Source organism: Triturus cristatus, chromosome 4_1 (assembly GCF_964204655.1).
Source record: "Triturus cristatus chromosome 4_1, aTriCri1.1, whole genome shotgun sequence".
NCBI lineage: Eukaryota > Metazoa > Chordata > Amphibia > Caudata > Salamandridae > Triturus > Triturus cristatus.
In genome coordinates, this window is record NC_140585.1 from 123,660,244 (window position 1) to 123,687,604 (window position 27,361).

Consider the following 27,361-nt stretch of genomic DNA (forward strand, 5'->3'; position numbering starts at 1 on the left):
AAAAGTGAAGTTCCTTGCAAAACAAGAGCAGAGGAATATCCAGAAAAGGTTTTCCTTAATAAAAAATGATGAGTCTGCATACCATATTTAAGTGGGAGCCCGGCTAGCTCAGTCGGTAGAGCATGAGACTCTTAATCTCAGGGTCGTGGGTTCGAGCCCCACGTTGGGCGAAAACGAGTATTTTTTGCTGGATGATTGCATTGGCTCTCATAATATGGTGATTAATCTTGCATTAGACATGCACTAACTCCTAAAAATTGTATCTCCCTTGGTTACTCATTCATGAGAAATGTATCTCCAAGATTAGGTAGGGCCTGAGTCTAGGTTAACATACAGTGATATCACTCCTATTCAAGTACTAAACATGCCAACCTAAAGTGTAAAACATCCCCTAGGTGTAGTTAAGGCATCAGTTAGGAGTGAACTGAACACTCATGTTATGGGCAATTAGACTTAAAATAAAGTGTGGACAGCAGTAACGTTACTTTTGAAATGTGATGCTGAGTGAGCACACAGGGGAATTAGTTCAAATGGTAGAGCGCTCGCTTAGCATGCGAGAGGTAGCGGGATCGATGCCCGCATTCTCCATTCTAAAATTTGCATACATTTTACTTTTTAACTTGTAATTGCCATGGTTGTTGCAGAGTAAGAACAGAAAAGTCACAGATGGCTTTCAAATTTGGTGTCATTATAACAACTAAAGTGGTTTAATCAAAAGTGTTTAGGTATTCTATAGCACGTGAGAGGAATTTGATTTCTTATGCAATCTCAAAATGAAAATTTCACACCTTCCATTTTCATTTCGTCTTATTTTACTTGACATTCTTTCCTCTGAAGGATGTATAAAAGTGAAGTTCCTTGCAAAACAAGATCAGAGGAATATCCAGAAACAGTTTTCCTTAATAAAAAATGATGAGTCTGCATACCATATTTAAGTGGGAGCCCGGCTAGCTCAGTCGGTAGAGCATGAGACTCTTAATCTCAGGGTCATAATATGGTGATTAATCTTGCATTAGACATGCACTAACTCCTAAAAATTGTATCTCCCTTGGTTACTCATTCATGAGAAATGTATCTCCAAGATTAGGTAGGGCCTGAGTCTAGGTTAACATACAGTGATATCACTCCTATTCAAGTACTAAACATGCCAACCTGAAGTGTAAAACATCCCCTAGGTGTAGTTAAGGCATCAGTTAGGAGTGAACTGAACACTCATGTTATGGGCAATTAGACTTAAAATAAAGTGTGGACAGCAGTAACGTTACTTTTGAAATGTGATGCTGAGTGAGCACACAGGGGAATTAGCTCAAATGGTAGAGCGCTCGCTTAGCATGCGAGAGGTAGCGGGATCGATGCCCGCATTCTCCATTCTAAAATTTGCATACATTTTACTTTTTAACTTGTAATTGCCATGGTTGTTGCAGAGTAAGAACAGAAAAGTCACAGATGGCTTTCAAATTTGGTGTCATTATAACAACTAAAGTGGTTTAATCAAAAGTGTTTAGGTATTCTATAGCACGTTAGAGGAATTTGATTTCTTATGCAATCTCAAAATGAAAATTTCACACCTTCCATTTTCATTTCGTCTTATTTTACTTGACATTCTTTCCTCTGAAGGATGTATAAAAGTGAAGTTCCTTGCAAAACAAGAGCAGAGGAATATCCAGAAACGGTTTTCCTTAATAAAAAATGATGAATCTGCATACCATATTTAAGTGGGAGCCCGGCTAGCTCAGTCGGTAGAGCATGAGACTCTTAATCTCAGGGTCGTGGGTTCGAGCCCCACGTTGGGCGAAAACGAGTATTTTTTGCTGGATGATTGCATTGGCTCTCATAATATGGTGATTAATCTTGCATTAGACATGCACTAACTCCTAAAAATTGTATCTCCCTTGGTTACTCATTCATGAGAAATGTATCTCCAAGATTAGGTAGGGCCTGAGTCTAGGTTAACATACAGTGATATCACTCCTATTCAAGTACTAAACATGCCAACCTGAAGTGTAAAACATCCCCTAGGTGTAGTTAAGGCATCAGTTAGGAGTGAACTGAACACTCATGTTATTGGCAATTAGACTTAAAATAAAGTGTGGACAGCAGTAACGTTACTTTTGAAATGTGATGCTGAGTGAGCACACAGGGGAATTAGCTCAAATGGTAGAGCGCTCGCTTAGCATGCGAGAGGTAGCGGGATCGATGCCCGCATTCTCCATTCTAAAATTTGCATACATTTTACTTTTTAACTTGTAATTGCCATGGTTGTTGCAGAGTAAGAACAGAAAAGTCACAGATGGCTTTCAAATTTGGTGTCATTATAACAACTAAAGTGGTTTAATCAAAAGTGTTTAGGTATTCTATAGCACGTGAGAGGAATTTGATTTCTTATGCAATCTCAAAATGAAAATTTCACACCTTCCATTTTCATTTCGTCTTATTTTACTTGACATTCTTTCCTCTGAAGGATGTATAAAAGTGAAGTTCCTTGCAAAACAAGAGCAGAGGAATATCCAGAAACGGGTTTCCTTAATAAAAAATGATGAGTCTGCATACCATATTTAAGTGGGAGCCCGGCTAGCTCAGTCGGTAGAGCATGAGACTCTTAATCTCAGGGTCGTGGGTTCGAGCCCCACGTTGGGCGAAAACGAGTATTTTTTGCTGGATGATTGCATTGGCTCTCATAATATGGTGATTAATCTTGCATTAGACATGCACTAACTCCTAAAAATTGTATCTCCCTTGGTTACTCATTCATGAGAAATGTATCTCCAAGATTAGGTAGGGCCTGAGTCTAGGTTAACATACAGTGATATCACTCCTATTCAAGTACTAAAACATCCCCTAGGTGTAGTTAAGGCATCAGTTAGGAGTGAACTGAACACTCATGTTATGGGCAATTAGACTTAAAATAAAGTGTGGACAGCAGTAACGTTACTTTTGAAATGTGATGCTGAGTGAGCACACAGGGGAATTAGCTCAAATGGTAGAGCGCTCGCTTAGCATACGAGAGGTAGCGGGATCGATGCCCGCATTCTCCATTCTAAAATTTGCATACATTTTACTTTTTAACTTGTAATTGCCATGGTTGTTGCAGAGTAAGAACAGAAAAGTCACAGATGGCTTTCAAATTTGGTGTCATTATAACAACTAAAGTGGTTTAATCAAAAGTGTTTAGGTATTCTATAGCACGTGAGAGGAATTTGATTTCTTATGCAATCTCAAAATGAAAATTTCACACCTTCCATTTTCATTTCGTCTTATTTTACTTGACATTCTTTCCTCTGAAGGATGTATAAAAGTGAAGTTCCTTGCAAAACAAGAGCAGAGGAATATCCAGAAAAGGTTTTCCTTAATAAAAAATGATGAGTCTGCATACCATATTTAAGTGGGAGCCCGGCTAGCTCAGTCGGTAGAGCATGAGACTCTTAATCTCAGGGTCGTGGGTTCGAGCCCCACGTTGGGCGAAAACGAGTATTTTTTGCTGGATGATTGCATTGGCTCTCATAATATGGTGATTAATCTTGCATTAGACATGCACTAACTCCTAAAAATTGTATCTCCCTTGGTTACTCATTCATGAGAAATGTATCTCCAAGATTAGGTAGGGCCTGAGTCTAGGTTAACATACAGTGATATCACTCCTATTCAAGTACTAAACATGCCAACCTAAAGTGTAAAACATCCCCTAGGTGTAGTTAAGGCATCAGTTAGGAGTGAACTGAACACTCATGTTATGGGCAATTAGACTTAAAATAAAGTGTGGACAGCAGTAACGTTACTTTTGAAATGTGATGCTGAGTGAGCACACAGGGGAATTAGTTCAAATGGTAGAGCGCTCGCTTAGCATGCGAGAGGTAGCGGGATCGATGCCCGCATTCTCCATTCTAAAATTTGCATACATTTTACTTTTTAACTTGTAATTGCCATGGTTGTTGCAGAGTAAGAACAGAAAAGTCACAGATGGCTTTCAAATTTGGTGTCATTATAACAACTAAAGTGGTTTAATCAAAAGTGTTTAGGTATTCTATAGCACGTGAGAGGAATTTGATTTCTTATGCAATCTCAAAATGAAAATTTCACACCTTCCATTTTCATTTCGTCTTATTTTACTTGACATTCTTTCCTCTGAAGGATGTATAAAAGTGAAGTTCCTTGCAAAACAAGATCAGAGGAATATCCAGAAACAGTTTTCCTTAATAAAAAATGATGAGTCTGCATACCATATTTAAGTGGGAGCCCGGCTAGCTCAGTCGGTAGAGCATGAGACTCTTAATCTCAGGGTCATAATATGGTGATTAATCTTGCATTAGACATGCACTAACTCCTAAAAATTGTATCTCCCTTGGTTACTCATTCATGAGAAATGTATCTCCAAGATTAGGTAGGGCCTGAGTCTAGGTTAACATACAGTGATATCACTCCTATTCAAGTACTAAACATGCCAACCTGAAGTGTAAAACATCCCCTAGGTGTAGTTAAGGCATCAGTTAGGAGTGAACTGAACACTCATGTTATGGGCAATTAGACTTAAAATAAAGTGTGGACAGCAGTAACGTTACTTTTGAAATGTGATGCTGAGTGAGCACACAGGGGAATTAGCTCAAATGGTAGAGCGCTCGCTTAGCATGCGAGAGGTAGCGGGATCGATGCCCGCATTCTCCATTCTAAAATTTGCATACATTTTACTTTTTAACTTGTAATTGCCATGGTTGTTGCAGAGTAAGAACAGAAAAGTCACAGATGGCTTTCAAATTTGGTGTCATTATAACAACTAAAGTGGTTTAATCAAAAGTGTTTAGGTATTCTATAGCACGTTAGAGGAATTTGATTTCTTATGCAATCTCAAAATGAAAATTTCACACCTTCCATTTTCATTTCGTCTTATTTTACTTGACATTCTTTCCTCTGAAGGATGTATAAAAGTGAAGTTCCTTGCAAAACAAGAGCAGAGGAATATCCAGAAAAGGTTTTCCTTAATAAAAAATGATGAGTCTGCATACCATATTTAAGTGGGAGCCCGGCTAGCTCAGTCGGTAGAGCATGAGACTCTTAATCTCAGGGTCGTGGGTTCGAGCCCCACGTTGGGCGAAAACGAGTATTTTTTGCTGGATGATTGCATTGGCTCTCATAATATGGTGATTAATCTTGCATTAGACATGCACTAACTCCTAAAAATTGTATCTCCCTTGGTTACTCATTCATGAGAAATGTATCTCCAAGATTAGGTAGGGCCTGAGTCTAGGTTAACATACAGTGATATCACTCCTATTCAAGTACTAAACATGCCAACCTAAAGTGTAAAACATCCCCTAGGTGTAGTTAAGGCATCAGTTAGGAGTGAACTGAACACTCATGTTATGGGCAATTAGACTTAAAATAAAGTGTGGACAGCAGTAACGTTACTTTTGAAATGTGATGCTGAGTGAGCACACAGGGGAATTAGTTCAAATGGTAGAGCGCTCGCTTAGCATGCGAGAGGTAGCGGGATCGATGCCCGCATTCTCCATTCTAAAATTTGCATACATTTTACTTTTTAACTTGTAATTGCCATGGTTGTTGCAGAGTAAGAACAGAAAAGTCACAGATGGCTTTCAAATTTGGTGTCATTATAACAACTAAAGTGGTTTAATCAAAAGTGTTTAGGTATTCTATAGCACGTGAGAGGAATTTGATTTCTTATGCAATCTCAAAATGAAAATTTCACACCTTCCATTTTCATTTCGTCTTATTTTACTTGACATTCTTTCCTCTGAAGGATGTATAAAAGTGAAGTTCCTTGCAAAACAAGATCAGAGGAATATCCAGAAACAGTTTTCCTTAATAAAAAATGATGAGTCTGCATACCATATTTAAGTGGGAGCCCGGCTAGCTCAGTCGGTAGAGCATGAGACTCTTAATCTCAGGGTCATAATATGGTGATTAATCTTGCATTAGACATGCACTAACTCCTAAAAATTGTATCTCCCTTGGTTACTCATTCATGAGAAATGTATCTCCAAGATTAGGTAGGGCCTGAGTCTAGGTTAACATACAGTGATATCACTCCTATTCAAGTACTAAACATGCCAACCTGAAGTGTAAAACATCCCCTAGGTGTAGTTAAGGCATCAGTTAGGAGTGAACTGAACACTCATGTTATGGGCAATTAGACTTAAAATAAAGTGTGGACAGCAGTAACGTTACTTTTGAAATGTGATGCTGAGTGAGCACACAGGGGAATTAGCTCAAATGGTAGAGCGCTCGCTTAGCATGCGAGAGGTAGCGGGATCGATGCCCGCATTCTCCATTCTAAAATTTGCATACATTTTACTTTTTAACTTGTAATTGCCATGGTTGTTGCAGAGTAAGAACAGAAAAGTCACAGATGGCTTTCAAATTTGGTGTCATTATAACAACTAAAGTGGTTTAATCAAAAGTGTTTAGGTATTCTATAGCACGTTAGAGGAATTTGATTTCTTATGCAATCTCAAAATGAAAATTTCACACCTTCCATTTTCATTTCGTCTTATTTTACTTGACATTCTTTCCTCTGAAGGATGTATAAAAGTGAAGTTCCTTGCAAAACAAGAGCAGAGGAATATCCAGAAACGGTTTTCCTTAATAAAAAATGATGAGTCTGCATACCATATTTAAGTGGGAGCCCGGCTAGCTCAGTCGGTAGAGCATGAGACTCTTAATCTCAGGGTCGTGGGTTCGAGCCCCACGTTGGGCGAAAACGAGTATTTTTTGCTGGATGATTGCATTGGCTCTCATAATATGGTGATTAATCTTGCATTAGACATGCACTAACTCCTAAAAATTGTATCTCCCTTGGTTACTCATTCATGAGAAATGTATCTCCAAGATTAGGTAGGGCCTGAGTCTAGGTTAACATACAGTGATATCACTCCTATTCAAGTACTAAACATGCCAACCTGAAGTGTAAAACATCCCCTAGGTGTAGTTAAGGCATCAGTTAGGAGTGAACTGAACACTCATGTTATGGGCAATTAGACTTAAAATAAAGTGTGGACAGCAGTAACGTTACTTTTGAAATGTGATGCTGAGTGAGCACACAGGGGAATTAGCTCAAATGGTAGAGCGCTCGCTTAGCATACGAGAGGTAGCGGGATCGATGCCCGCATTCTCCATTCTAAAATTTGCATACATTTTACTTTTTAACTTGTAATTGCCATGGTTGTTGCAGAGTAAGAACAGAAAAGTCACAGATGGCTTTCAAATTTGGTGTCATTATAACAACTAAAGTGGTTTAATCAAAAGTGTTTAGGTATTCTATAGCACGTGAGAGGAATTTGATTTCTTATGCAATCTCAAAATGAAAATTTCATACCTTCCATTTTCATTTCGTCTTATTTTACTTGACATTCTTTCCTCTGAAGGATGTATAAAAGTGAAGTTCCTTGCAAAACAAGAGCAGAGGAATATCCAGAAAAGGTTTTCCTTAATAAAAAATGATGAGTCTGCATACCATATTTAAGTGGGAGCCCGGCTAGCTCAGTCGGTAGAGCATGAGACTCTTAATCTCAGGGTCGTGGGTTCGAGCCCCACGTTGGGCGAAAACGAGTATTTTTTGCTGGATGATTGCATTGGCTCTCATAATATGGTGATTAATCTTGCATTAGACATGCACTAACTCCTAAAAATTGTATCTCCCTTGGTTACTCATTCATGAGAAATGTATCTCCAAGATTAGGTAGGGCCTGAGTCTAGGTTAACATACAGTGATATCACTCCTATTCAAGTACTAAACATGCCAACCTGAAGTGTAAAACATCCCCTAGGTGTAGTTAAGGCATCAGTTAGGAGTGAACTGAACACTCATGTTATGGGCAATTAGACTTAAAATAAAGTGTGGACAGCAGTAACGTTACTTTTGAAATGTGATGCTGAGTGAGCACACAGGGGAATTAGCTCAAATGGTAGAGCGCTCGCTTAGCATGCGAGAGGTAGCGGGATCGATGCCCGCATTCTCCATTCTAAAATTTGCATACATTTTACTTTTTAACTTGTAATTGCCATGGTTGTTGCAGAGTAAGAACAGAAAAGTCACAGATGGCTTTCAAATTTGGTGTCATTATAACAACTTAAGTGGTTTAATCAAAAGTGTTTAGGTATTCTATAGCACGTGAGAGGAATTTAATTTCTTATGCAATCTCAAAATGAAAATTTCACACCTTCCATTTTCATTTCGTCTTATTTTACTTGACATTCTTTCCTCTGAAGGATGTATAAAAGTGAAGTTCCTTGCAAAACAAGAGCAGAGGAATATCCAGAAACAGTTTTCCTTAATAAAAAATGATGAGTCTGCATACCATGTTTAAGTGGGAGCCCGGCTAGCTCAGTCGGTAGAGCATGAGACTCTTAATCTCAGGGTCGTGGGTTCGAGCCCCATGTTGGGCGAAAACGAGTATTTTTTGCTGGATGATAGCATTGGCTCTCATAATATGGTGATTAATCTTGCATTAGACATGCACTAACTCCTAAAAATTGTATCTCCCTTGGTTACTCATTCATGAGAAATGTATCTCCAAGATTAGGTAGGGCCTGAGTCTAGGTTAACATACAGTGATATCACTCCTATTCAAGTACTAAACATGCCAACCTGAAGTGTAAAACATCCCCTAGGTGTAGTTAAGGCATCAGTTAGGAGTGAACTGAACACTCATGTTATGGGCAATTAGACTTAAAATAAAGTGTGGACAGCAGTAACGTTACTTTTGAAATGTGATGCTGAGTGAGCACACAGGGGAATTAGCTCAAATGGTAGAGCGCTCGCTTAGCATGCGAGAGGTAGCGGGATCGATGCCCGCATTCTCCATTCTAAAATTTGCATACATTTTACTTTTTAACTTGTAATTGCCATGGTTGTTGCAGAGTAAGAACAGAAAAGTCACAGATGGCTTTCAAATTTGGTGTCATTATAACAACTAATGTGGTTTAATCAAAAGTGTTTAGGTATTCTATAGCACGTTAGAGGAATTTGATTTCTTATGCAATCTCAAAATGAAAATTTCACACCTTCCATTTTCATTTCGTCTTATTTTACTTGACATTCTTTCCTCTGAAGGATGTATAAAAGTGAAGTTCCTTGCAAAACAAGAGCAGAGGAATATCCAGAAACGGTTTTCCTTAATAAAAAATGATGAGTCTGCATACCATATTTAAGTGGGAGCCCGGCTAGCTCAGTCGGTAGAGCATGAGACTCTTAATCTCAGGGTCGTGGGTTCGAGCCCCACGTTGGGCGAAAACGAGTATTTTTTGCTGGATGATTGCATTGGCTCTCATAATATGGTGATTAATCTTGCATTAGACATGCACTAACTCCTAAAAATTGTATCTCCCTTGGTTACTCATCCATGAGAAATGTATCTCCAAGATTAGGTAGGGCCTGAGTCTAGGTTAACATACAGTGATATCACTCCTATTCAAGTACTAAACATGCCAACCTGAAGTGTAAAACATCCCCTAGGTGTAGTTAAGGCATCAGTTAGGAGTGAACTGAACACTCATGTTATGGGCAATTAGACTTAAAATAAAGTGTGGACAGCAGTAACGTTACTTTTGAAATGTGATGCTGAGTGAGCACACAGGGGAATTAGCTCAAATGGTAGAGCGCTCGCTTAGCATACGAGAGGTAGCGGGATCGATGCCCGCATTCTCCATTCTAAAATTTGCATACATTTTACTTTTTAACTTGTAATTGCCATGGTTGTTGCAGAGTAAGAACAGAAAAGTCACAGATGGCTTTCAAATTTGGTGTCATTATAACAACTAAAGTGGTTTAATCAAAAGTGTTTAGGTATTCTATAGCACGTGAGAGGAATTTGATTTCTTATGCAATCTCAAAATGAAAATTTCACACCTTCCATTTTCATTTCATCTTATTTTACTTGACATTCTTTCCTCTGAAGGATGTATAAAAGTGAAGTTCCTTGCAAAACAAGAGCAGAGGAATATCCAGAAACGGTTTTCCTTAATAAAAAATGATGAGTCTGCATACCATATTTAAGTGGGAGCCTGGCTAGCTCAGTCGGTAGAGCATGAGACTCTTAATCTCAGGGTCGTGGGTTCGAGCCCCACGTTGGGCGAAAACGAGTATTTTTTGCTGGATGATTGCATTGGCTCTCATAATATGGTGATTAATCTTGCATTAGACATGCACTAACTCCTAAAAATTGTATCTCCCTTGGTTACTCATTCATGAGAAATGTATCTCCAAGATTAGGTAGGGCCTGAGTCTAGGTTAACATACAGTGATATCACTCCTATTCAAGTACTAAACATGCCAACCTGAAGTGTAAAACATCCCCTAGGTGTAGTTAAGGCATCAGTTAGGAGTGAACTGAACACTCATGTTATGGGCAATTAGACTTAAAATAAAGTGTGGACAGCAGTAACGTTACTTTTGAAATGTGATGCTGAGTGAGCACACAGGGGAATTAGCTCAAATGGTAGAGCGCTCGCTTAGCATACGAGAGGTAGCGGGATCGATGCCCGCATTCTCCATTCTAAAATTTGCATACATTTTACTTTTTAACTTGTAATTGCCATGGTTGTTGCAGAGTAAGAACAGAAAAGTCACAGATGGCTTTCAAATTTGGTGTCATTATAACAACTAATGTGGTTTAATCAAAAGTGTTTAGGTATTCTATAGCACGTTAGAGGAATTTGATTTCTTATGCAATCTCAAAATGAAAATTTCACACCTTCCATTTTCATTTCGTCTTATTTTACTTGACATTCTTTCCTCTGAAGGATGTATAAAAGTGAAGTTCCTTGCAAAACAAGAGCAGAGGAATATCCAGAAACGGTTTTCCTTAATAAAAAATGATGAGTCTGCATACCATATTTAAGTGGGAGCCTGGCTAGCTCAGTCGGTAGAGCATGAGACTCTTAATCTCAGGGTTGTGGGTTCGAGCCCCACGTTGGGCGAAAACGAGTATTTTTTGCTGGATGATTGCATTGGCTCTCATAATATGGTGATTAATCTTGCATTAGACATGCACTAACTCCTAAAAATTGTATCTCCCTTGGTTACTCATTCATGAGAAATGTATCTCCAAGATTAGGTAGGGCCTGAGTCTAGGTTAACATACAGTGATATCACTCCTATTCAAGTACTAAACATGCCAACCTGAAGTGTAAAACATCCCCTAGGTGTAGTTAAGGCATCAGTTAGGAGTGAACTGAACACTCATGTTATGGGCAATTAGACTTAAAATAAAGTGTGGACAGCAGTAACGTTACTTTTGAAATGTGATGCTGAGTGAGCACACAGGGGAATTAGCTCAAATGGTAGAGCGCTCGCTTAGCATGCGAGAGGTAGCGGGATCGATGCCCGCATTCTCCATTCTAAAATTTGCATACATTTTACTTTTTAACTTGTAATTGCCATGGTTGTTGCAGAGTAAGAACAGAAAAGACACAGATGGCTTTCAAATTTGGTGTCATTATAACAACTAAAGTGGTTTAATCAAAAGTGTTTAGGTATTCTATAGCACGTGACAGGAATTTGATTTCTTATGCAATCTCAAAATGAAAATTTCACACCTTCCATTTTCATTTCGTCTTATTTTACTTGACATTCTTTCCTCTGAAGGATGTATAAAAGTGAAGTTCCTTGCAAAACAAGAGCAGAGGAATATCCAGAAACGGTTTTCCTTAATAAAAAATGATGAGTCTGCATACCATATTTAAGTGGGAGCCCGGCTAGCTCAGTCGGTAGAGCATGAGACTCTTAATCTCAGGGTCGTGGGTTCGAGCCCCACGTTGGGCGAAAATGAGTATTTTTTGCTGGATGATTGCATTGGCTCTCATAATATGGTGATTAATCTTGCATTAGACATGCACTAACTCCTAAAAATTGTATCTCCCTTGGTTACTCATTCATGAGAAATGTATCTCCAAGATTAGGAAGGGCCTGAGTCTAGGTTAACATACAGTGATATCACTCCTATTCAAGTACTAAACATGCCAACCTGAAGTGTAAAACATCCCCTAGGTGTAGTTAAGGCATCAGTTAGGAGTGAACTGAACACTCATGTTATGGGCAATTAGACTTAAAATAAAGTGTGGACAGCAGTAACGTTACTTTTGAAATGTGATGCTGAGTGAGCACACAGGGGAATTAGCTCAAATGGTAGAGCGCTCGCTTAGCATGCGAGAGGTAGCGGGATCGATGCCCGCATTCTCCATTCTAAAATTTGCATACATTTTACTTTTTAACTTGTAATTGCCATGGTTGTTGCAGAGTAAGAACAGAAAAGTCACAGATGGCTTTCAAATTTGGTGTCATTATAACAACTAAAGTGGTTTAATCAAAAGTGTTTAGGTATTCTATAGCACGTGAGAGGAATTTGATTTCTTATGCAATCTCAAAATGAAAATTTCACACCTTCCATTTTCATTTCGTATTATTTTACTTGACATTCTTTCCTCTGAAGGATGTATAAAAGTGAAGTTCCTTGCAAAACAAGAGCAGAGGAATATCCAGAAACGGTTTTCCTTAATAAAAAATGATGAGTCTGCATACCATATTTAAGTGGGAGCCCGGCTAGCTCAGTCGGTAGAGCATGAGACCCTTAATCTCAGGGTCGTGGGTTCGATCCCCACGTTGGGCGAAAACGAGTATTTTTTGCTGGATGATAGCATTGGCTCTCATAATATGGTGATTAATCTTGCATTAGACATGCACTAACTCCTAAAAATTGTATCTCCCTTGGTTACTCATTCATGAGAAATGTATCTCCAAGATTAGGTAGGGCCTGAGTCTAGGTTAACATACAGTGATATCACTCCTATTCAAGTACTAAACATGCCAACCTGAAGTGTAAAACATCCCCTAGGTGTAGTTAAGGCATCAGTTAGGAGTGAACTGAACACTCATGTTATTGGCAATTAGACTTAAAATAAAGTGTGGACAGCAGTAACGTTACTTTTGAAATGTGATGCTGAGTGAGCACACAGGGGAATTAGCTCAAATGGTAGAGCGCTCGCTTAGCATGCGAGAGGTAGCGGGATCGATGCCCGCATTCTCCATTCTAAAATTTGCATACATTTTACTTTTTAACTTGTAATTGCCATGGTTGTTGCAGAGTAAGAACAGAAAAGTCACAGATGGCTTTCAAATTTGGTGTCATTATAACAACTAAAGTGGTTTAATCAAAAGTGTTTAGGTATTCTATAGCACGTGAGAGGAATTTGATTTCTTATGCAATCTCAAAATGAAAATTTCACACCTTCCATTTTCATTTCGTCTTATTTTACTTGACATTCTTTCCTCTGAAGGATGTATAAAAGTGAAGTTCCTTGCAAAACAAGAGCAGAGGAATATCCAGAAACGGTTTTCCTTAATAAAAAATGATGAGTCTGCATACCATATTTAAGTGGGAGCCCGGCTAGCTCAGTCGGTAGAGCATGAGACTCTTAATCTCAGGGTCGTGGGTTCGAGCCCCACGTTGGGCGAAAACGAGTATTTTTTGCTGGATGATTGCATTGGCTCTCATAATATGGTGATTAATCTTGCATTAGACATGCACTAACTCCTAAAAATTGTATCTCCCTTGGTTACTCATTCATGAGAAATGTATCTCCAAGATTAGGTAGGGCCTGAGTCTAGGTTAACATACAGTGATATCACTCCTATTCAAGTACTAAAACATCCCCTAGGTGTAGTTAAGGCATCAGTTAGGAGTGAACTGAACACTCATGTTATGGGCAATTAGACTTAAAATAAAGTGTGGACAGCAGTAACGTTACTTTTGAAATGTGATGCTGAGTGAGCACACAGGGGAATTAGCTCAAATGGTAGAGCGCTCGCTTAGCATACGAGAGGTAGCGGGATCGATGCCCGCATTCTCCATTCTAAAATTTGCATACATTTTACTTTTTAACTTGTAATTGCCATGGTTGTTGCAGAGTAAGAACAGAAAAGTCACAGATGGCTTTCAAATTTGGTGTCATTATAACAACTAAAGTGGTTTAATCAAAAGTGTTTAGGTATTCTATAGCACGTGAGAGGAATTTGATTTCTTATGCAATCTCAAAATGAAAATTTCACACCTTCCATTTTCATTTCGTCTTATTTTACTTGACATTCTTTCCTCTGAAGGATGTATAAAAGTGAAGTTCCTTGCAAAACAAGAGCAGAGGAATATCCAGAAAAGGTTTTCCTTAATAAAAAATGATGAGTCTGCATACCATATTTAAGTGGGAGCCCGGCTAGCTCAGTCGGTAGAGCATGAGACTCTTAATCTCAGGGTCGTGGGTTCGAGCCCCACGTTGGGCGAAAACGAGTATTTTTTGCTGGATGATTGCATTGGCTCTCATAATATGGTGATTAATCTTGCATTAGACATGCACTAACTCCTAAAAATTGTATCTCCCTTGGTTACTCATTCATGAGAAATGTATCTCCAAGATTAGGTAGGGCCTGAGTCTAGGTTAACATACAGTGATATCACTCCTATTCAAGTACTAAACATGCCAACCTAAAGTGTAAAACATCCCCTAGGTGTAGTTAAGGCATCAGTTAGGAGTGAACTGAACACTCATGTTATGGGCAATTAGACTTAAAATAAAGTGTGGACAGCAGTAACGTTACTTTTGAAATGTGATGCTGAGTGAGCACACAGGGGAATTAGTTCAAATGGTAGAGCGCTCGCTTAGCATGCGAGAGGTAGCGGGATCGATGCCCGCATTCTCCATTCTAAAATTTGCATACATTTTACTTTTTAACTTGTAATTGCCATGGTTGTTGCAGAGTAAGAACAGAAAAGTCACAGATGGCTTTCAAATTTGGTGTCATTATAACAACTAAAGTGGTTTAATCAAAAGTGTTTAGGTATTCTATAGCACGTGAGAGGAATTTGATTTCTTATGCAATCTCAAAATGAAAATTTCACACCTTCCATTTTCATTTCGTCTTATTTTACTTGACATTCTTTCCTCTGAAGGATGTATAAAAGTGAAGTTCCTTGCAAAACAAGATCAGAGGAATATCCAGAAACAGTTTTCCTTAATAAAAAATGATGAGTCTGCATACCATATTTAAGTGGGAGCCCGGCTAGCTCAGTCGGTAGAGCATGAGACTCTTAATCTCAGGGTCATAATATGGTGATTAATCTTGCATTAGACATGCACTAACTCCTAAAAATTGTATCTCCCTTGGTTACTCATTCATGAGAAATGTATCTCCAAGATTAGGTAGGGCCTGAGTCTAGGTTAACATACAGTGATATCACTCCTATTCAAGTACTAAACATGCCAACCTGAAGTGTAAAACATCCCCTAGGTGTAGTTAAGGCATCAGTTAGGAGTGAACTGAACACTCATGTTATGGGCAATTAGACTTAAAATAAAGTGTGGACAGCAGTAACGTTACTTTTGAAATGTGATGCTGAGTGAGCACACAGGGGAATTAGCTCAAATGGTAGAGCGCTCGCTTAGCATGCGAGAGGTAGCGGGATCGATGCCCGCATTCTCCATTCTAAAATTTGCATACATTTTACTTTTTAACTTGTAATTGCCATGGTTGTTGCAGAGTAAGAACAGAAAAGTCACAGATGGCTTTCAAATTTGGTGTCATTATAACAACTAAAGTGGTTTAATCAAAAGTGTTTAGGTATTCTATAGCACGTTAGAGGAATTTGATTTCTTATGCAATCTCAAAATGAAAATTTCACACCTTCCATTTTCATTTCGTCTTATTTTACTTGACATTCTTTCCTCTGAAGGATGTATAAAAGTGAAGTTCCTTGCAAAACAAGAGCAGAGGAATATCCAGAAACGGTTTTCCTTAATAAAAAATGATGAATCTGCATACCATATTTAAGTGGGAGCCCGGCTAGCTCAGTCGGTAGAGCATGAGACTCTTAATCTCAGGGTCGTGGGTTCGAGCCCCACGTTGGGCGAAAACGAGTATTTTTTGCTGGATGATTGCATTGGCTCTCATAATATGGTGATTAATCTTGCATTAGACATGCACTAACTCCTAAAAATTGTATCTCCCTTGGTTACTCATTCATGAGAAATGTATCTCCAAGATTAGGTAGGGCCTGAGTCTAGGTTAACATACAGTGATATCACTCCTATTCAAGTACTAAAACATCCCCTAGGTGTAGTTAAGGCATCAGTTAGGAGTGAACTGAACACTCATGTTATGGGCAATTAGACTTAAAATAAAGTGTGGACAGCAGTAACGTTACTTTTGAAATGTGATGCTGAGTGAGCACACAGGGGAATTAGCTCAAATGGTAGAGCGCTCGCTTAGCATACGAGAGGTAGCGGGATCGATGCCCGCATTCTCCATTCTAAAATTTGCATACATTTTACTTTTTAACTTGTAATTGCCATGGTTGTTGCAGAGTAAGAACAGAAAAGTCACAGATGGCTTTCAAATTTGGTGTCATTATAACAACTAAAGTGGTTTAATCAAAAGTGTTTAGGTATTCTATAGCACGTGAGAGGAATTTGATTTCTTATGCAATCTCAAAATGAAAATTTCACACCTTCCATTTTCATTTCGTCTTATTTTACTTGACATTCTTTCCTCTGAAGGATGTATAAAAGTGAAGTTCCTTGCAAAACAAGAGCAGAGGAATATCCAGAAAAGGTTTTCCTTAATAAAAAATGATGAGTCTGCATACCATATTTAAGTGGGAGCCCGGCTAGCTCAGTCGGTAGAGCATGAGACTCTTAATCTCAGGGTCGTGGGTTCGAGCCCCACGTTGGGCGAAAACGAGTATTTTTTGCTGGATGATTGCATTGGCTCTCATAATATGGTGATTAATCTTGCATTAGACATGCACTAACTCCTAAAAATTGTATCTCCCTTGGTTACTCATTCATGAGAAATGTATCTCCAAGATTAGGTAGGGCCTGAGTCTAGGTTAACATACAGTGATATCACTCCTATTCAAGTACTAAACATGCCAACCTAAAGTGTAAAACATCCCCTAGGTGTAGTTAAGGCATCAGTTAGGAGTGAACTGAACACTCATGTTATGGGCAATTAGACTTAAAATAAAGTGTGGACAGCAGTAACGTTACTTTTGAAATGTGATGCTGAGTGAGCACACAGGGGAATTAGTTCAAATGGTAGAGCGCTCGCTTAGCATGCGAGAGGTAGCGGGATCGATGCCCGCATTCTCCATTCTAAAATTTGCATACATTTTACTTTTTAACTTGTAATTGCCATGGTTGTTGCAGAGTAAGAACAGAAAAGTCACAGATGGCTTTCAAATTTGGTGTCATTATAACAACTAAAGTGGTTTAATCAAAAGTGTTTAGGTATTCTATAGCACGTGAGAGGAATTTGATTTCTTATGCAATCTCAAAATGAAAATTTCACACCTTCCATTTTCATTTCGTCTTATTTTACTTGACATTCTTTCCTCTGAAGGATGTATAAAAGTGAAGTTCCTTGCAAAACAAGATCAGAGGAATATCCAGAAACAGTTTTCCTTAATAAAAAATGATGAGTCTGCATACCATATTTAAGTGGGAGCCCGGCTAGCTCAGTCGGTAGAGCATGAGACTCTTAATCTCAGGGTCATAATATGGTGATTAATCTTGCATTAGACATGCACTAACTCCTAAAAATTGTATCTCCCTTGGTTACTCATTCATGAGAAATGTATCTCCAAGATTAGGTAGGGCCTGAGTCTAGGTTAACATACAGTGATATCACTCCTATTCAAGTACTAAACATGCCAACCTGAAGTGTAAAACATCCCCTAGGTGTAGTTAAGGCATCAGTTAGGAGTGAACTGAACACTCATGTTATGGGCAATTAGACTTAAAATAAAGTGTGGACAGCAGTAACGTTACTTTTGAAATGTGATGCTGAGTGAGCACACAGGGGAATTAGCTCAAATGGTAGAGCGCTCGCTTAGCATGCGAGAGGTAGCGGGATCGATGCCCGCATTCTCCATTCTAAAATTTGCATACATTTTACTTTTTAACTTGTAATTGCCATGGTTGTTGCAGAGTAAGAACAGAAAAGTCACAGATGGCTTTCAAATTTGGTGTCATTATAACAACTAAAGTGGTTTAATCAAAAGTGTTTAGGTATTCTATAGCACGTTAGAGGAATTTGATTTCTTATGCAATCTCAAAATGAAAATTTCACACCTTCCATTTTCATTTCGTCTTATTTTACTTGACATTCTTTCCTCTGAAGGATGTATAAAAGTGAAGTTCCTTGCAAAACAAGAGCAGAGGAATATCCAGAAACGGTTTTCCTTAATAAAAAATGATGAATCTGCATACCATATTTAAGTGGGAGCCCGGCTAGCTCAGTCGGTAGAGCATGAGACTCTTAATCTCAGGGTCGTGGGTTCGAGCCCCACGTTGGGCGAAAACGAGTATTTTTTGCTGGATGATTGCATTGGCTCTCATAATATGGTGATTAATCTTGCATTAGACATGCACTAACTCCTAAAAATTGTATCTCCCTTGGTTACTCATTCATGAGAAATGTATCTCCAAGATTAGGTAGGGCCTGAGTCTAGGTTAACATACAGTGATATCACTCCTATTCAAGTACTAAACATGCCAACCTGAAGTGTAAAACATCCCCTAGGTGTAGTTAAGGCATCAGTTAGGAGTGAACTGAACACTCATGTTATTGGCAATTAGACTTAAAATAAAGTGTGGACAGCAGTAACGTTACTTTTGAAATGTGATGCTGAGTGAGCACACAGGGGAATTAGCTCAAATGGTAGAGCGCTCGCTTAGCATGCGAGAGGTAGCGGGATCGATGCCCGCATTCTCCATTCTAAAATTTGCATACATTTTACTTTTTAACTTGTAATTGCCATGGTTGTTGCAGAGTAAGAACAGAAAAGTCACAGATGGCTTTCAAATTTGGTGTCATTATAACAACTAAAGTGGTTTAATCAAAAGTGTTTAGGTATTCTATAGCACGTGAGAGGAATTTGATTTCTTATGCAATCTCAAAATGAAAATTTCACACCTTCCATTTTCATTTCGTCTTATTTTACTTGACATTCTTTCCTCTGAAGGATGTATAAAAGTGAAGTTCCTTGCAAAACAAGAGCAGAGGAATATCCAGAAACGGTTTTCCTTAATAAAACATGATGAGTCTGCATACCATATTTAAGTGGGAGCCCGGCTAGCTCAGTCGGTAGAGCATGAGACTCTTAATCTCAGGGTCGTGGGTTCGAGCCCCACGTTGGGCGAAAACGAGTATTTTTTGCTGGATGATTGCATTGGCTCTCATAATATGGTGATTAATCTTGCATTAGACATGCACTAACTCCTAAAAATTGTATCTCCCTTGGTTACTCATTCATGAGAAATGTATCTCCAAGATTAGGTAGGGCCTGAGTCTAGGTTAACATACAGTGATATCACTCCTATTCAAGTACTAAAACATCCCCTAGGTGTAGTTAAGGCATCAGTTAGGAGTGAACTGAACACTCATGTTATGGGCAATTAGACTTAAAATAAAGTGTGGACAGCAGTAACGTTACTTTTGAAATGTGATGCTGAGTGAGCACACAGGGGAATTAGCTCAAATGGTAGAGCGCTCGCTTAGCATACGAGAGGTAGCGGGATCGATGCCCGCATTCTCCATTCTAAAATTTGCATACATTTTACTTTTTAACTTGTAATTGCCATGGTTGTTGCAGAGTAAGAACAGAAAAGTCACAGATGGCTTTCAAATTTGGTGTCATTATAACAACTAAAGTGGTTTAATCAAAAGTGTTTAGGTATTCTATAGCACGTGAGAGGAATTTGATTTCTTATGCAATCTCAAAATGAAAATTTCACACCTTCCATTTTCATTTCGTCTTATTTTACTTGACATTCTTTCCTCTGAAGGATGTATAAAAGTGAAGTTCCTTGCAAAACAAGAGCAGAGGAATATCCAGAAAAGGTTTTCCTTAATAAAAAATGATGAGTCTGCATACCATATTTAAGTGGGAGCCCGGCTAGCTCAGTCGGTAGAGCATGAGACTCTTAATCTCAGGGTCGTGGGTTCGAGCCCCACGTTGGGCGAAAACGAGTATTTTTTGCTGGATGATTGCATTGGCTCTCATAATATGGTGATTAATCTTGCATTAGACATGCACTAACTCCTAAAAATTGTATCTCCCTTGGTTACTCATTCATGAGAAATGTATCTCCAAGATTAGGTAGGGCCTGAGTCTAGGTTAACATACAGTGATATCACTCCTATTCAAGTACTAAACATGCCAACCTAAAGTGTAAAACATCCCCTAGGTGTAGTTAAGGCATCAGTTAGGAGTGAACTGAACACTCATGTTATGGGCAATTAGACTTAAAATAAAGTGTGGACAGCAGTAACGTTACTTTTGAAATGTGATGCTGAGTGAGCACACAGGGGAATTAGTTCAAATGGTAGAGCGCTCGCTTAGCATGCGAGAGGTAGCGGGATCGATGCCCGCATTCTCCATTCTAAAATTTGCATACATTTTACTTTTTAACTTGTAATTGCCATGGTTGTTGCAGAGTAAGAACAGAAAAGTCACAGATGGCTTTCAAATTTGGTGTCATTATAACAACTAAAGTGGTTTAATCAAAAGTGTTTAGGTATTCTATAGCACGTGAGAGGAATTTGATTTCTTATGCAATCTCAAAATGAAAATTTCACACCTTCCATTTTCATTTCGTCTTATTTTACTTGACATTCTTTCCTCTGAAGGATGTATAAAAGTGAAGTTCCTTGCAAAACAAGATCAGAGGAATATCCAGAAACAGTTTTCCTTAATAAAAAATGATGAGTCTGCATACCATATTTAAGTGGGAGCCCGGCTAGCTCAGTCGGTAGAGCATGAGACTCTTAATCTCAGGGTCATAATATGGTGATTAATCTTGCATTAGACATGCACTAACTCCTAAAAATTGTATCTCCCTTGGTTACTCATTCATGAGAAATGTATCTCCAAGATTAGGTAGGGCCTGAGTCTAGGTTAACATACAGTGATATCACTCCTATTCAAGTACTAAACATGCCAACCTGAAGTGTAAAACATCCCCTAGGTGTAGTTAAGGCATCAGTTAGGAGTGAACTGAACACTCATGTTATGGGCAATTAGACTTAAAATAAAGTGTGGACAGCAGTAACGTTACTTTTGAAATGTGATGCTGAGTGAGCACACAGGGGAATTAGCTCAAATGGTAGAGCGCTCGCTTAGCATGCGAGAGGTAGCGGGATCGATGCCCGCATTCTCCATTCTAAAATTTGCATACATTTTACTTTTTAACTTGTAATTGCCATGGTTGTTGCAGAGTAAGAACAGAAAAGTCACAGATGGCTTTCAAATTTGGTGTCATTATAACAACTAAAGTGGTTTAATCAAAAGTGTTTAGGTATTCTATAGCACGTTAGAGGAATTTGATTTCTTATGCAATCTCAAAATGAAAATTTCACACCTTCCATTTTCATTTCGTCTTATTTTACTTGACATTCTTTCCTCTGAAGGATGTATAAAAGTGAAGTTCCTTGCAAAACAAGAGCAGAGGAATATCCAGAAACGGTTTTCCTTAATAAAAAATGATGAGTCTGCATACCATATTTAAGTGGGAGCCCGGCTAGCTCAGTCGGTAGAGCATGAGACTCTTAATCTCAGGGTCGTGGGTTCGAGCCCCACGTTGGGCGAAAACGAGTATTTTTTGCTGGATGATTGCATTGGCTCTCATAATATGGTGATTAATCTTGCATTAGACATGCACTAACTCCTAAAAATTGTATCTCCCTTGGTTACTCATTCATGAGAAATGTATCTCCAAGATTAGGTAGGGCCTGAGTCTAGGTTAACATACAGTGATATCACTCCTATTCAAGTACTAAACATGCCAACCTGAAGTGTAAAACATCCCCTAGGTGTAGTTAAATCATCAGTTAGGAGTGAACTGAACACTCATGTTATGGGCAATTAGACTTAAAATAAAGTGTGGACAGCAGTAACGTTACTTTTGAAATGTGATGCTGAGTGAGCACACAGGGGAATTAGCTCAAATGGTAGAGCGCTCGCTTAGCATATGAGAGGTAGCGGGATCGATGCCCGCATTCTCCATTCTAAAATTTGCATACATTTTACTTTTTAACTTGTAATTGCCATGGTTGTTGCAGAGTAAGAACAGAAAAGTCACAGATGGCTTTCAAATTTGGTGTCATTATAACAACTAAAGTGGTTTAATCAAAAGTGTTTAGGTATTCTATAGCACGTGAGAGGAATTTGATTTCTTATGCAATCTCAAAATGAAAATTTCATACCTTCCATTTTCATTTCGTCTTATTTTACTTGACATTCTTTCCTCTGAAGGATGTATAAAAGTGAAGTTCCTTGCAAAACAAGAGCAGAGGAATATCCAGAAAAGGTTTTCCTTAATAAAAAATGATGAGTCTGCATACCATATTTAAGTGGGAGCCCGGCTAGCTCAGTCGGTAGAGCATGAGACTCTTAATCTCAGGGTCGTGGGTTCGAGCCCCACGTTGGGCGAAAACGAGTATTTTTTGCTGGATGATTGCATTGGCTCTCATAATATGGTGATTAATCTTGCATTAGACATGCACTAACTCCTAAAAATTGTATCTCCCTTGGTTACTCATTCATGAGAAATGTATCTCCAAGATTAGGTAGGGCCTGAGTCTAGGTTAACATACAGTGATATCACTCCTATTCAAGTACTAAACATGCCAACCTGAAGTGTAAAACATCCCCTAGGTGTAGTTAAGGCATCAGTTAGGAGTGAACTGAACACTCATGTTATGGGCAATTAGACTTAAAATAAAGTGTGGACAGCAGTAACGTTACTTTTGAAATGTGATGCTGAGTGAGCACACAGGGGAATTAGCTCAAATGGTAGAGCGCTCGCTTAGCATGCGAGAGGTAGCGGGATCGATGCCCGCATTCTCCATTCTAAAATTTGCATACATTTTACTTTTTAACTTGTAATTGCCATGGTTGTTGCAGAGTAAGAACAGAAAAGTCACAGATGGCTTTCAAATTTGGTGTCATTATAACAACTTAAGTGGTTTAATCAAAAGTGTTTAGGTATTCTATAGCACGTGAGAGGAATTTAATTTCTTATGCAATCTCAAAATGAAAATTTCACACCTTCCATTTTCATTTCGTCTTATTTTACTTGACATTCTTTCCTCTGAAGGATGTATAAAAGTGAAGTTCCTTGCAAAACAAGAGCAGAGGAATATCCAGAAACAGTTTTCCTTAATAAAAAATGATGAGTCTGCATACCATGTTTAAGTGGGAGCCCGGCTAGCTCAGTCGGTAGAGCATGAGACTCTTAATCTCAGGGTCGTGGGTTCGAGCCCCATGTTGGGCGAAAACGAGTATTTTTTGCTGGATGATAGCATTGGCTCTCATAATATGGTGATTAATCTTGCATTAGACATGCACTAACTCCTAAAAATTGTATCTCCCTTGGTTACTCATTCATGAGAAATGTATCTCCAAGATTAGGTAGGGCCTGAGTCTAGGTTAACATACAGTGATATCACTCCTATTCAAGTACTAAACATGCCAACCTGAAGTGTAAAACATCCCCTAGGTGTAGTTAAGGCATCAGTTAGGAGTGAACTGAACACTCATGTTATGGGCAATTAGACTTAAAATAAAGTGTGGACAGCAGTAACGTTACTTTTGAAATGTGATGCTGAGTGAGCACACAGGGGAATTAGCTCAAATGGTAGAGCGCTCGCTTAGCATGCGAGAGGTAGCGGGATCGATGCCCGCATTCTCCATTCTAAAATTTGCATACATTTTACTTTTTAACTTGTAATTGCCATGGTTGTTGCAGAGTAAGAACAGAAAAGTCACAGATGGCTTTCAAATTTGGTGTCATTATAACAACTAATGTGGTTTAATCAAAAGTGTTTAGGTATTCTATAGCACGTTAGAGGAATTTGATTTCTTATGCAATCTCAAAATGAAAATTTCACACCTTCCATTTTCATTTCGTCTTATTTTACTTGACATTCTTTCCTCTGAAGGATGTATAAAAGTGAAGTTCCTTGCAAAACAAGAGCAGAGGAATATCCAGAAACGGTTTTCCTTAATAAAAAATGATGAGTCTGCATACCATATTTAAGTGGGAGCCCGGCTAGCTCAGTCGGTAGAGCATGAGACTCTTAATCTCAGGGTCGTGGGTTCGAGCCCCACGTTGGGCGAAAACGAGTATTTTTTGCTGGATGATTGCATTGGCTCTCATAATATGGTGATTAATCTTGCATTAGACATGCACTAACTCCTAAAAATTGTATCTCCCTTGGTTACTCATCCATGAGAAATGTATCTCCAAGATTAGGTAGGGCCTGAGTCTAGGTTAACATACAGTGATATCACTCCTATTCAAGTACTAAACATGCCAACCTGAAGTGTAAAACATCCCCTAGGTGTAGTTAAGGCATCAGTTAGGAGTGAACTGAACACTCATGTTATGGGCAATTAGACTTAAAATAAAGTGTGGACAGCAGTAACGTTACTTTTGAAATGTGATGCTGAGTGAGCACACAGGGGAATTAGCTCAAATGGTAGAGCGCTCGCTTAGCATACGAGAGGTAGCGGGATCGATGCCCGCATTCTCCATTCTAAAATTTGCATACATTTTACTTTTTAACTTGTAATTGCCATGGTTGTTGCAGAGTAAGAACAGAAAAGTCACAGATGGCTTTCAAATTTGGTGTCATTATAACAACTAAAGTGGTTTAATCAAAAGTGTTTAGGTATTCCATAGCACGTGAGAGGAATTTGATTTCTTATGCAATCTCAAAATGAAAATTTCATACCTTCCATTTTCATTTCGTCTTATTTTACTTGACATTCTTTCCTCTGAAGGATGTATAAAAGTGAAGTTCCTTGCAAAACAAGATCAGAGGAATATCCAGAAAAGGTTTTCCTTAATAAAAAATGATGAGTCTGCATACCATATTTAAGTGGGAGCCCGGCTAGCTCAGTCGGTAGAGTATGAGACTCTTAATCTCAGGGTCGTGGGTTCGAGCCCCACGTTGGGTGAAAACGAGTATTTTTTGCTGGATGATTGCATTGGCTCTCATAATATGGTGATTAATCTTGCATTAGACATGCACTAACTCCTAAAAATTGTATCTCCCTTGGTTACTCATTCATGAGAAATGTATCTCCAAGATTAGGTAGGGCCTGAGTCTAGGTTAACATACAGTGATATCACTCCTATTCAAGTACTAAACATGCCAACCTGAAGTGTAAAACATCCCCTAGGTGTAGTTAAGGCATCAGTTAGGAGTGAACTGAACACTCATGTTATGGGCAATTAGACTTAAAATAAAGTGTGGACAGCAGTAACGTTACTTTTGAAATGTGATGCTGAGTGAGCACACAGGGGAATTAGCTCAAATGGTAGAGCGCTCGCTTAGCATACGAGAGGTAGCGGGATCGATGCCCGCATTCTCCATTCTAAAATTTGCATACATTTTACTTTTTAACTTGTAATTGCCATGGTTGTTGCAGAGTAAGAACAGAAAAGTCACAGATGGCTTTCAAATTTGGTGTCATTATAACAACTAAAGTGGTTTAATCAAAAGTGTTTAGGTATTCTATAGCACGTGAGAGGAATTTGATTTCTTATGCAATCTCAAAATGAAAATTTCACACCTTCCATTTTCATTTCGTCTTATTTTACTTGACATTCTTTCCTCTGAAGGATGTATAAAAGTGAAGTTCCTTGCAAAACAAGAGCAGAGGAATATCCAGAAACGGTTTTCCTTAATAAAAAATGATGAGTCTGCATACCATATTTAAGTGGGAGCCCGGCTAGCTCAGTCGGTAGAGCATGAGACTCTTAATCTCAGGGTCGTGGGTTCGAGCCCCACGTTGGGCGAAAACGAGTATTTTTTGCTGGATGATTGCATTGGCTCTCATAATATGGTGATTAATCTTGCATTAGACATGCACTAACTCCTAAAAATTGTATCTCCCTTGGTTACTCATTCATGAGAAATGTATCTCCAAGATTAGGTAGGGCCTGAGTCTAGGTTCACATACAGTGATATCACTCCTATTCAAGTACTAAACATGCCAACCTGAAGTGTAAAACATCCCCTAGGTGTAGTTAAGGCATCAGTTAGGAGTGAACTGAACACTCATGTTATGGGCAATTAGACTTAAAATAAAGTGTGGACAGCAGTAACGTTACTTTTGAAATGTGATGCTGAGTGAGCACACAGGGGAATTAGCTCAAATGGTAGAGCGCTCGCTTAGCATGCGAGAGGTAGCGGGATCGATGCCCGCATTCTCCATTCTAAAATTTGCATATATTTTACTTTTTAACTTGTAATTGCCATGGTTGTTGCAGAGTAAGAACAGAAAAGTCACAGATGGCTTTCAAATTTGGTGTCATTATAACAACTAAAGTGGTTTAATCAAAAGTGTTTAGGTATTCTATAGCACGTGAGAGGAATTTGATTTCTTATGCAATCTCAAAATGAAAATTTCACACCTTCCATTTTCATTTCGTCTTATTTTACTTGACATTCTTTCCTCTGAAGGATGTATAAAAGTGAAGTTCCTTGCAAAACAAGAGCAGAGGAATATCCAGAAACGGTTTTCCTTAATAAAAAATGATGAGTCTGCATACCATATTTAAGTGGGAGCCCGGCTAGCTCAGTCGGTAGAGCATGAGACTCTTAATCTCAGGGTCGTGGGTTCGAGCCCCACGTTGGGCGAAAACGAGTATTTTTTGCTGGATGATTGCATTGGCTCTCATAATATGGTGATTAATCTTGCATTAGACATGCACTAACTCCTAAAAATTGTATCTCCCTTGGTTACTCATTCATGAGAAATGTATCTCCAAGATTAGGTAGGGCCTGAGTCTAGGTTCACATACAGTGATATCACTCCTATTCAAGTACTAAACATGCCAACCTGAAGTGTAAAACATCCCCTAGGTGTAGTTAAGGCATCAGTTAGGAGTGAACTGAACACTCATGTTATGGGCAATTAGACTTAAAATAAAGTGTGGACAGCAGTAACGTTACTTTTGAAATGTGATGCTGAGTGAGCACACAGGGGAATTAGCTCAAATGGTAGAGCGCTTGCTTAGCATGCGAGAGGTAGCGGGATCGATGCCCGCATTCTCCATTCTAAAATTTGCATACATTTTACTTTTTAACTTGTAATTGCCATGGTTGTTGCAGAGTAAGAACAGAAAAGTCACAGATGGCTTTCAAATTTGGTGTCATTATAACAACTAAAGTGGTTTAATCAAAAGTGTTTAGGTATTCTATAGCACGTGAGAGGAATTTGATTTCTTATGCAATCTCAAAATGAAAATTTCACACCTTCCATTTTCATTTCGTCTTATTTTACTTGAC

The 27,361-nt window shown here is 38.7% G+C and overlaps 37 non-coding genes across 37 annotated transcripts; all 37 read left to right on the forward strand.

The window, feature by feature from the left end:
• The first annotated feature begins 97 nt into the window (after positions 1–97).
• On the forward strand, positions 98–170 carry TRNAK-CUU (transfer RNA lysine (anticodon CUU)). The gene has a single exon. It is a non-coding gene; the product is annotated as a tRNA-Lys (tRNA).
• A 1,125-nt stretch (positions 171–1,295) lies between these two features.
• TRNAA-AGC (transfer RNA alanine (anticodon AGC)) lies at positions 1,296–1,368 on the forward strand. Its single transcript has one exon. It is a non-coding gene; the product is annotated as a tRNA-Ala (tRNA).
• Positions 1,369–1,721: 353 nt separating this feature from the next.
• TRNAK-CUU (transfer RNA lysine (anticodon CUU)) lies at positions 1,722–1,794 on the forward strand. The gene has a single exon. It is a non-coding gene; the product is annotated as a tRNA-Lys (tRNA).
• Positions 1,795–2,139: 345 nt separating this feature from the next.
• Positions 2,140–2,212, forward strand: TRNAA-AGC (transfer RNA alanine (anticodon AGC)). Its single transcript has one exon. It is a non-coding gene; the product is annotated as a tRNA-Ala (tRNA).
• Positions 2,213–2,565: 353 nt separating this feature from the next.
• Positions 2,566–2,638, forward strand: TRNAK-CUU (transfer RNA lysine (anticodon CUU)). The gene has a single exon. It is a non-coding gene; the product is annotated as a tRNA-Lys (tRNA).
• Positions 2,639–3,388: 750 nt separating this feature from the next.
• On the forward strand, positions 3,389–3,461 carry TRNAK-CUU (transfer RNA lysine (anticodon CUU)). Its single transcript has one exon. It is a non-coding gene; the product is annotated as a tRNA-Lys (tRNA).
• Positions 3,462–4,586: 1,125 nt separating this feature from the next.
• On the forward strand, positions 4,587–4,659 carry TRNAA-AGC (transfer RNA alanine (anticodon AGC)). The gene has a single exon. It is a non-coding gene; the product is annotated as a tRNA-Ala (tRNA).
• Positions 4,660–5,012: 353 nt separating this feature from the next.
• Positions 5,013–5,085, forward strand: TRNAK-CUU (transfer RNA lysine (anticodon CUU)). The gene has a single exon. It is a non-coding gene; the product is annotated as a tRNA-Lys (tRNA).
• A 1,125-nt stretch (positions 5,086–6,210) lies between these two features.
• Positions 6,211–6,283, forward strand: TRNAA-AGC (transfer RNA alanine (anticodon AGC)). The gene has a single exon. It is a non-coding gene; the product is annotated as a tRNA-Ala (tRNA).
• Positions 6,284–6,636: 353 nt separating this feature from the next.
• TRNAK-CUU (transfer RNA lysine (anticodon CUU)) lies at positions 6,637–6,709 on the forward strand. Its single transcript has one exon. It is a non-coding gene; the product is annotated as a tRNA-Lys (tRNA).
• A 771-nt stretch (positions 6,710–7,480) lies between these two features.
• TRNAK-CUU (transfer RNA lysine (anticodon CUU)) lies at positions 7,481–7,553 on the forward strand. Its single transcript has one exon. It is a non-coding gene; the product is annotated as a tRNA-Lys (tRNA).
• Positions 7,554–7,898: 345 nt separating this feature from the next.
• TRNAA-AGC (transfer RNA alanine (anticodon AGC)) lies at positions 7,899–7,971 on the forward strand. The gene has a single exon. It is a non-coding gene; the product is annotated as a tRNA-Ala (tRNA).
• Positions 7,972–8,742: 771 nt separating this feature from the next.
• Positions 8,743–8,815, forward strand: TRNAA-AGC (transfer RNA alanine (anticodon AGC)). Its single transcript has one exon. It is a non-coding gene; the product is annotated as a tRNA-Ala (tRNA).
• A 353-nt stretch (positions 8,816–9,168) lies between these two features.
• Positions 9,169–9,241, forward strand: TRNAK-CUU (transfer RNA lysine (anticodon CUU)). The gene has a single exon. It is a non-coding gene; the product is annotated as a tRNA-Lys (tRNA).
• A 2,033-nt stretch (positions 9,242–11,274) lies between these two features.
• On the forward strand, positions 11,275–11,347 carry TRNAA-AGC (transfer RNA alanine (anticodon AGC)). The gene has a single exon. It is a non-coding gene; the product is annotated as a tRNA-Ala (tRNA).
• A 353-nt stretch (positions 11,348–11,700) lies between these two features.
• Positions 11,701–11,773, forward strand: TRNAK-CUU (transfer RNA lysine (anticodon CUU)). Its single transcript has one exon. It is a non-coding gene; the product is annotated as a tRNA-Lys (tRNA).
• A 345-nt stretch (positions 11,774–12,118) lies between these two features.
• Positions 12,119–12,191, forward strand: TRNAA-AGC (transfer RNA alanine (anticodon AGC)). Its single transcript has one exon. It is a non-coding gene; the product is annotated as a tRNA-Ala (tRNA).
• Positions 12,192–12,962: 771 nt separating this feature from the next.
• TRNAA-AGC (transfer RNA alanine (anticodon AGC)) lies at positions 12,963–13,035 on the forward strand. Its single transcript has one exon. It is a non-coding gene; the product is annotated as a tRNA-Ala (tRNA).
• Positions 13,036–13,388: 353 nt separating this feature from the next.
• Positions 13,389–13,461, forward strand: TRNAK-CUU (transfer RNA lysine (anticodon CUU)). The gene has a single exon. It is a non-coding gene; the product is annotated as a tRNA-Lys (tRNA).
• Positions 13,462–14,211: 750 nt separating this feature from the next.
• On the forward strand, positions 14,212–14,284 carry TRNAK-CUU (transfer RNA lysine (anticodon CUU)). The gene has a single exon. It is a non-coding gene; the product is annotated as a tRNA-Lys (tRNA).
• A 1,125-nt stretch (positions 14,285–15,409) lies between these two features.
• TRNAA-AGC (transfer RNA alanine (anticodon AGC)) lies at positions 15,410–15,482 on the forward strand. Its single transcript has one exon. It is a non-coding gene; the product is annotated as a tRNA-Ala (tRNA).
• A 353-nt stretch (positions 15,483–15,835) lies between these two features.
• TRNAK-CUU (transfer RNA lysine (anticodon CUU)) lies at positions 15,836–15,908 on the forward strand. Its single transcript has one exon. It is a non-coding gene; the product is annotated as a tRNA-Lys (tRNA).
• A 750-nt stretch (positions 15,909–16,658) lies between these two features.
• Positions 16,659–16,731, forward strand: TRNAK-CUU (transfer RNA lysine (anticodon CUU)). Its single transcript has one exon. It is a non-coding gene; the product is annotated as a tRNA-Lys (tRNA).
• Positions 16,732–17,856: 1,125 nt separating this feature from the next.
• Positions 17,857–17,929, forward strand: TRNAA-AGC (transfer RNA alanine (anticodon AGC)). The gene has a single exon. It is a non-coding gene; the product is annotated as a tRNA-Ala (tRNA).
• A 353-nt stretch (positions 17,930–18,282) lies between these two features.
• TRNAK-CUU (transfer RNA lysine (anticodon CUU)) lies at positions 18,283–18,355 on the forward strand. The gene has a single exon. It is a non-coding gene; the product is annotated as a tRNA-Lys (tRNA).
• A 345-nt stretch (positions 18,356–18,700) lies between these two features.
• Positions 18,701–18,773, forward strand: TRNAA-AGC (transfer RNA alanine (anticodon AGC)). The gene has a single exon. It is a non-coding gene; the product is annotated as a tRNA-Ala (tRNA).
• Positions 18,774–19,126: 353 nt separating this feature from the next.
• Positions 19,127–19,199, forward strand: TRNAK-CUU (transfer RNA lysine (anticodon CUU)). The gene has a single exon. It is a non-coding gene; the product is annotated as a tRNA-Lys (tRNA).
• A 750-nt stretch (positions 19,200–19,949) lies between these two features.
• On the forward strand, positions 19,950–20,022 carry TRNAK-CUU (transfer RNA lysine (anticodon CUU)). The gene has a single exon. It is a non-coding gene; the product is annotated as a tRNA-Lys (tRNA).
• Positions 20,023–21,147: 1,125 nt separating this feature from the next.
• TRNAA-AGC (transfer RNA alanine (anticodon AGC)) lies at positions 21,148–21,220 on the forward strand. The gene has a single exon. It is a non-coding gene; the product is annotated as a tRNA-Ala (tRNA).
• A 353-nt stretch (positions 21,221–21,573) lies between these two features.
• On the forward strand, positions 21,574–21,646 carry TRNAK-CUU (transfer RNA lysine (anticodon CUU)). The gene has a single exon. It is a non-coding gene; the product is annotated as a tRNA-Lys (tRNA).
• A 771-nt stretch (positions 21,647–22,417) lies between these two features.
• On the forward strand, positions 22,418–22,490 carry TRNAK-CUU (transfer RNA lysine (anticodon CUU)). Its single transcript has one exon. It is a non-coding gene; the product is annotated as a tRNA-Lys (tRNA).
• A 345-nt stretch (positions 22,491–22,835) lies between these two features.
• Positions 22,836–22,908, forward strand: TRNAA-AGC (transfer RNA alanine (anticodon AGC)). The gene has a single exon. It is a non-coding gene; the product is annotated as a tRNA-Ala (tRNA).
• Positions 22,909–23,679: 771 nt separating this feature from the next.
• TRNAA-AGC (transfer RNA alanine (anticodon AGC)) lies at positions 23,680–23,752 on the forward strand. Its single transcript has one exon. It is a non-coding gene; the product is annotated as a tRNA-Ala (tRNA).
• Positions 23,753–24,105: 353 nt separating this feature from the next.
• Positions 24,106–24,178, forward strand: TRNAK-CUU (transfer RNA lysine (anticodon CUU)). The gene has a single exon. It is a non-coding gene; the product is annotated as a tRNA-Lys (tRNA).
• A 1,615-nt stretch (positions 24,179–25,793) lies between these two features.
• Positions 25,794–25,866, forward strand: TRNAK-CUU (transfer RNA lysine (anticodon CUU)). Its single transcript has one exon. It is a non-coding gene; the product is annotated as a tRNA-Lys (tRNA).
• A 345-nt stretch (positions 25,867–26,211) lies between these two features.
• On the forward strand, positions 26,212–26,284 carry TRNAA-AGC (transfer RNA alanine (anticodon AGC)). Its single transcript has one exon. It is a non-coding gene; the product is annotated as a tRNA-Ala (tRNA).
• Positions 26,285–26,637: 353 nt separating this feature from the next.
• TRNAK-CUU (transfer RNA lysine (anticodon CUU)) lies at positions 26,638–26,710 on the forward strand. Its single transcript has one exon. It is a non-coding gene; the product is annotated as a tRNA-Lys (tRNA).
• Positions 26,711–27,361: the final 651 nt, after the last annotated feature.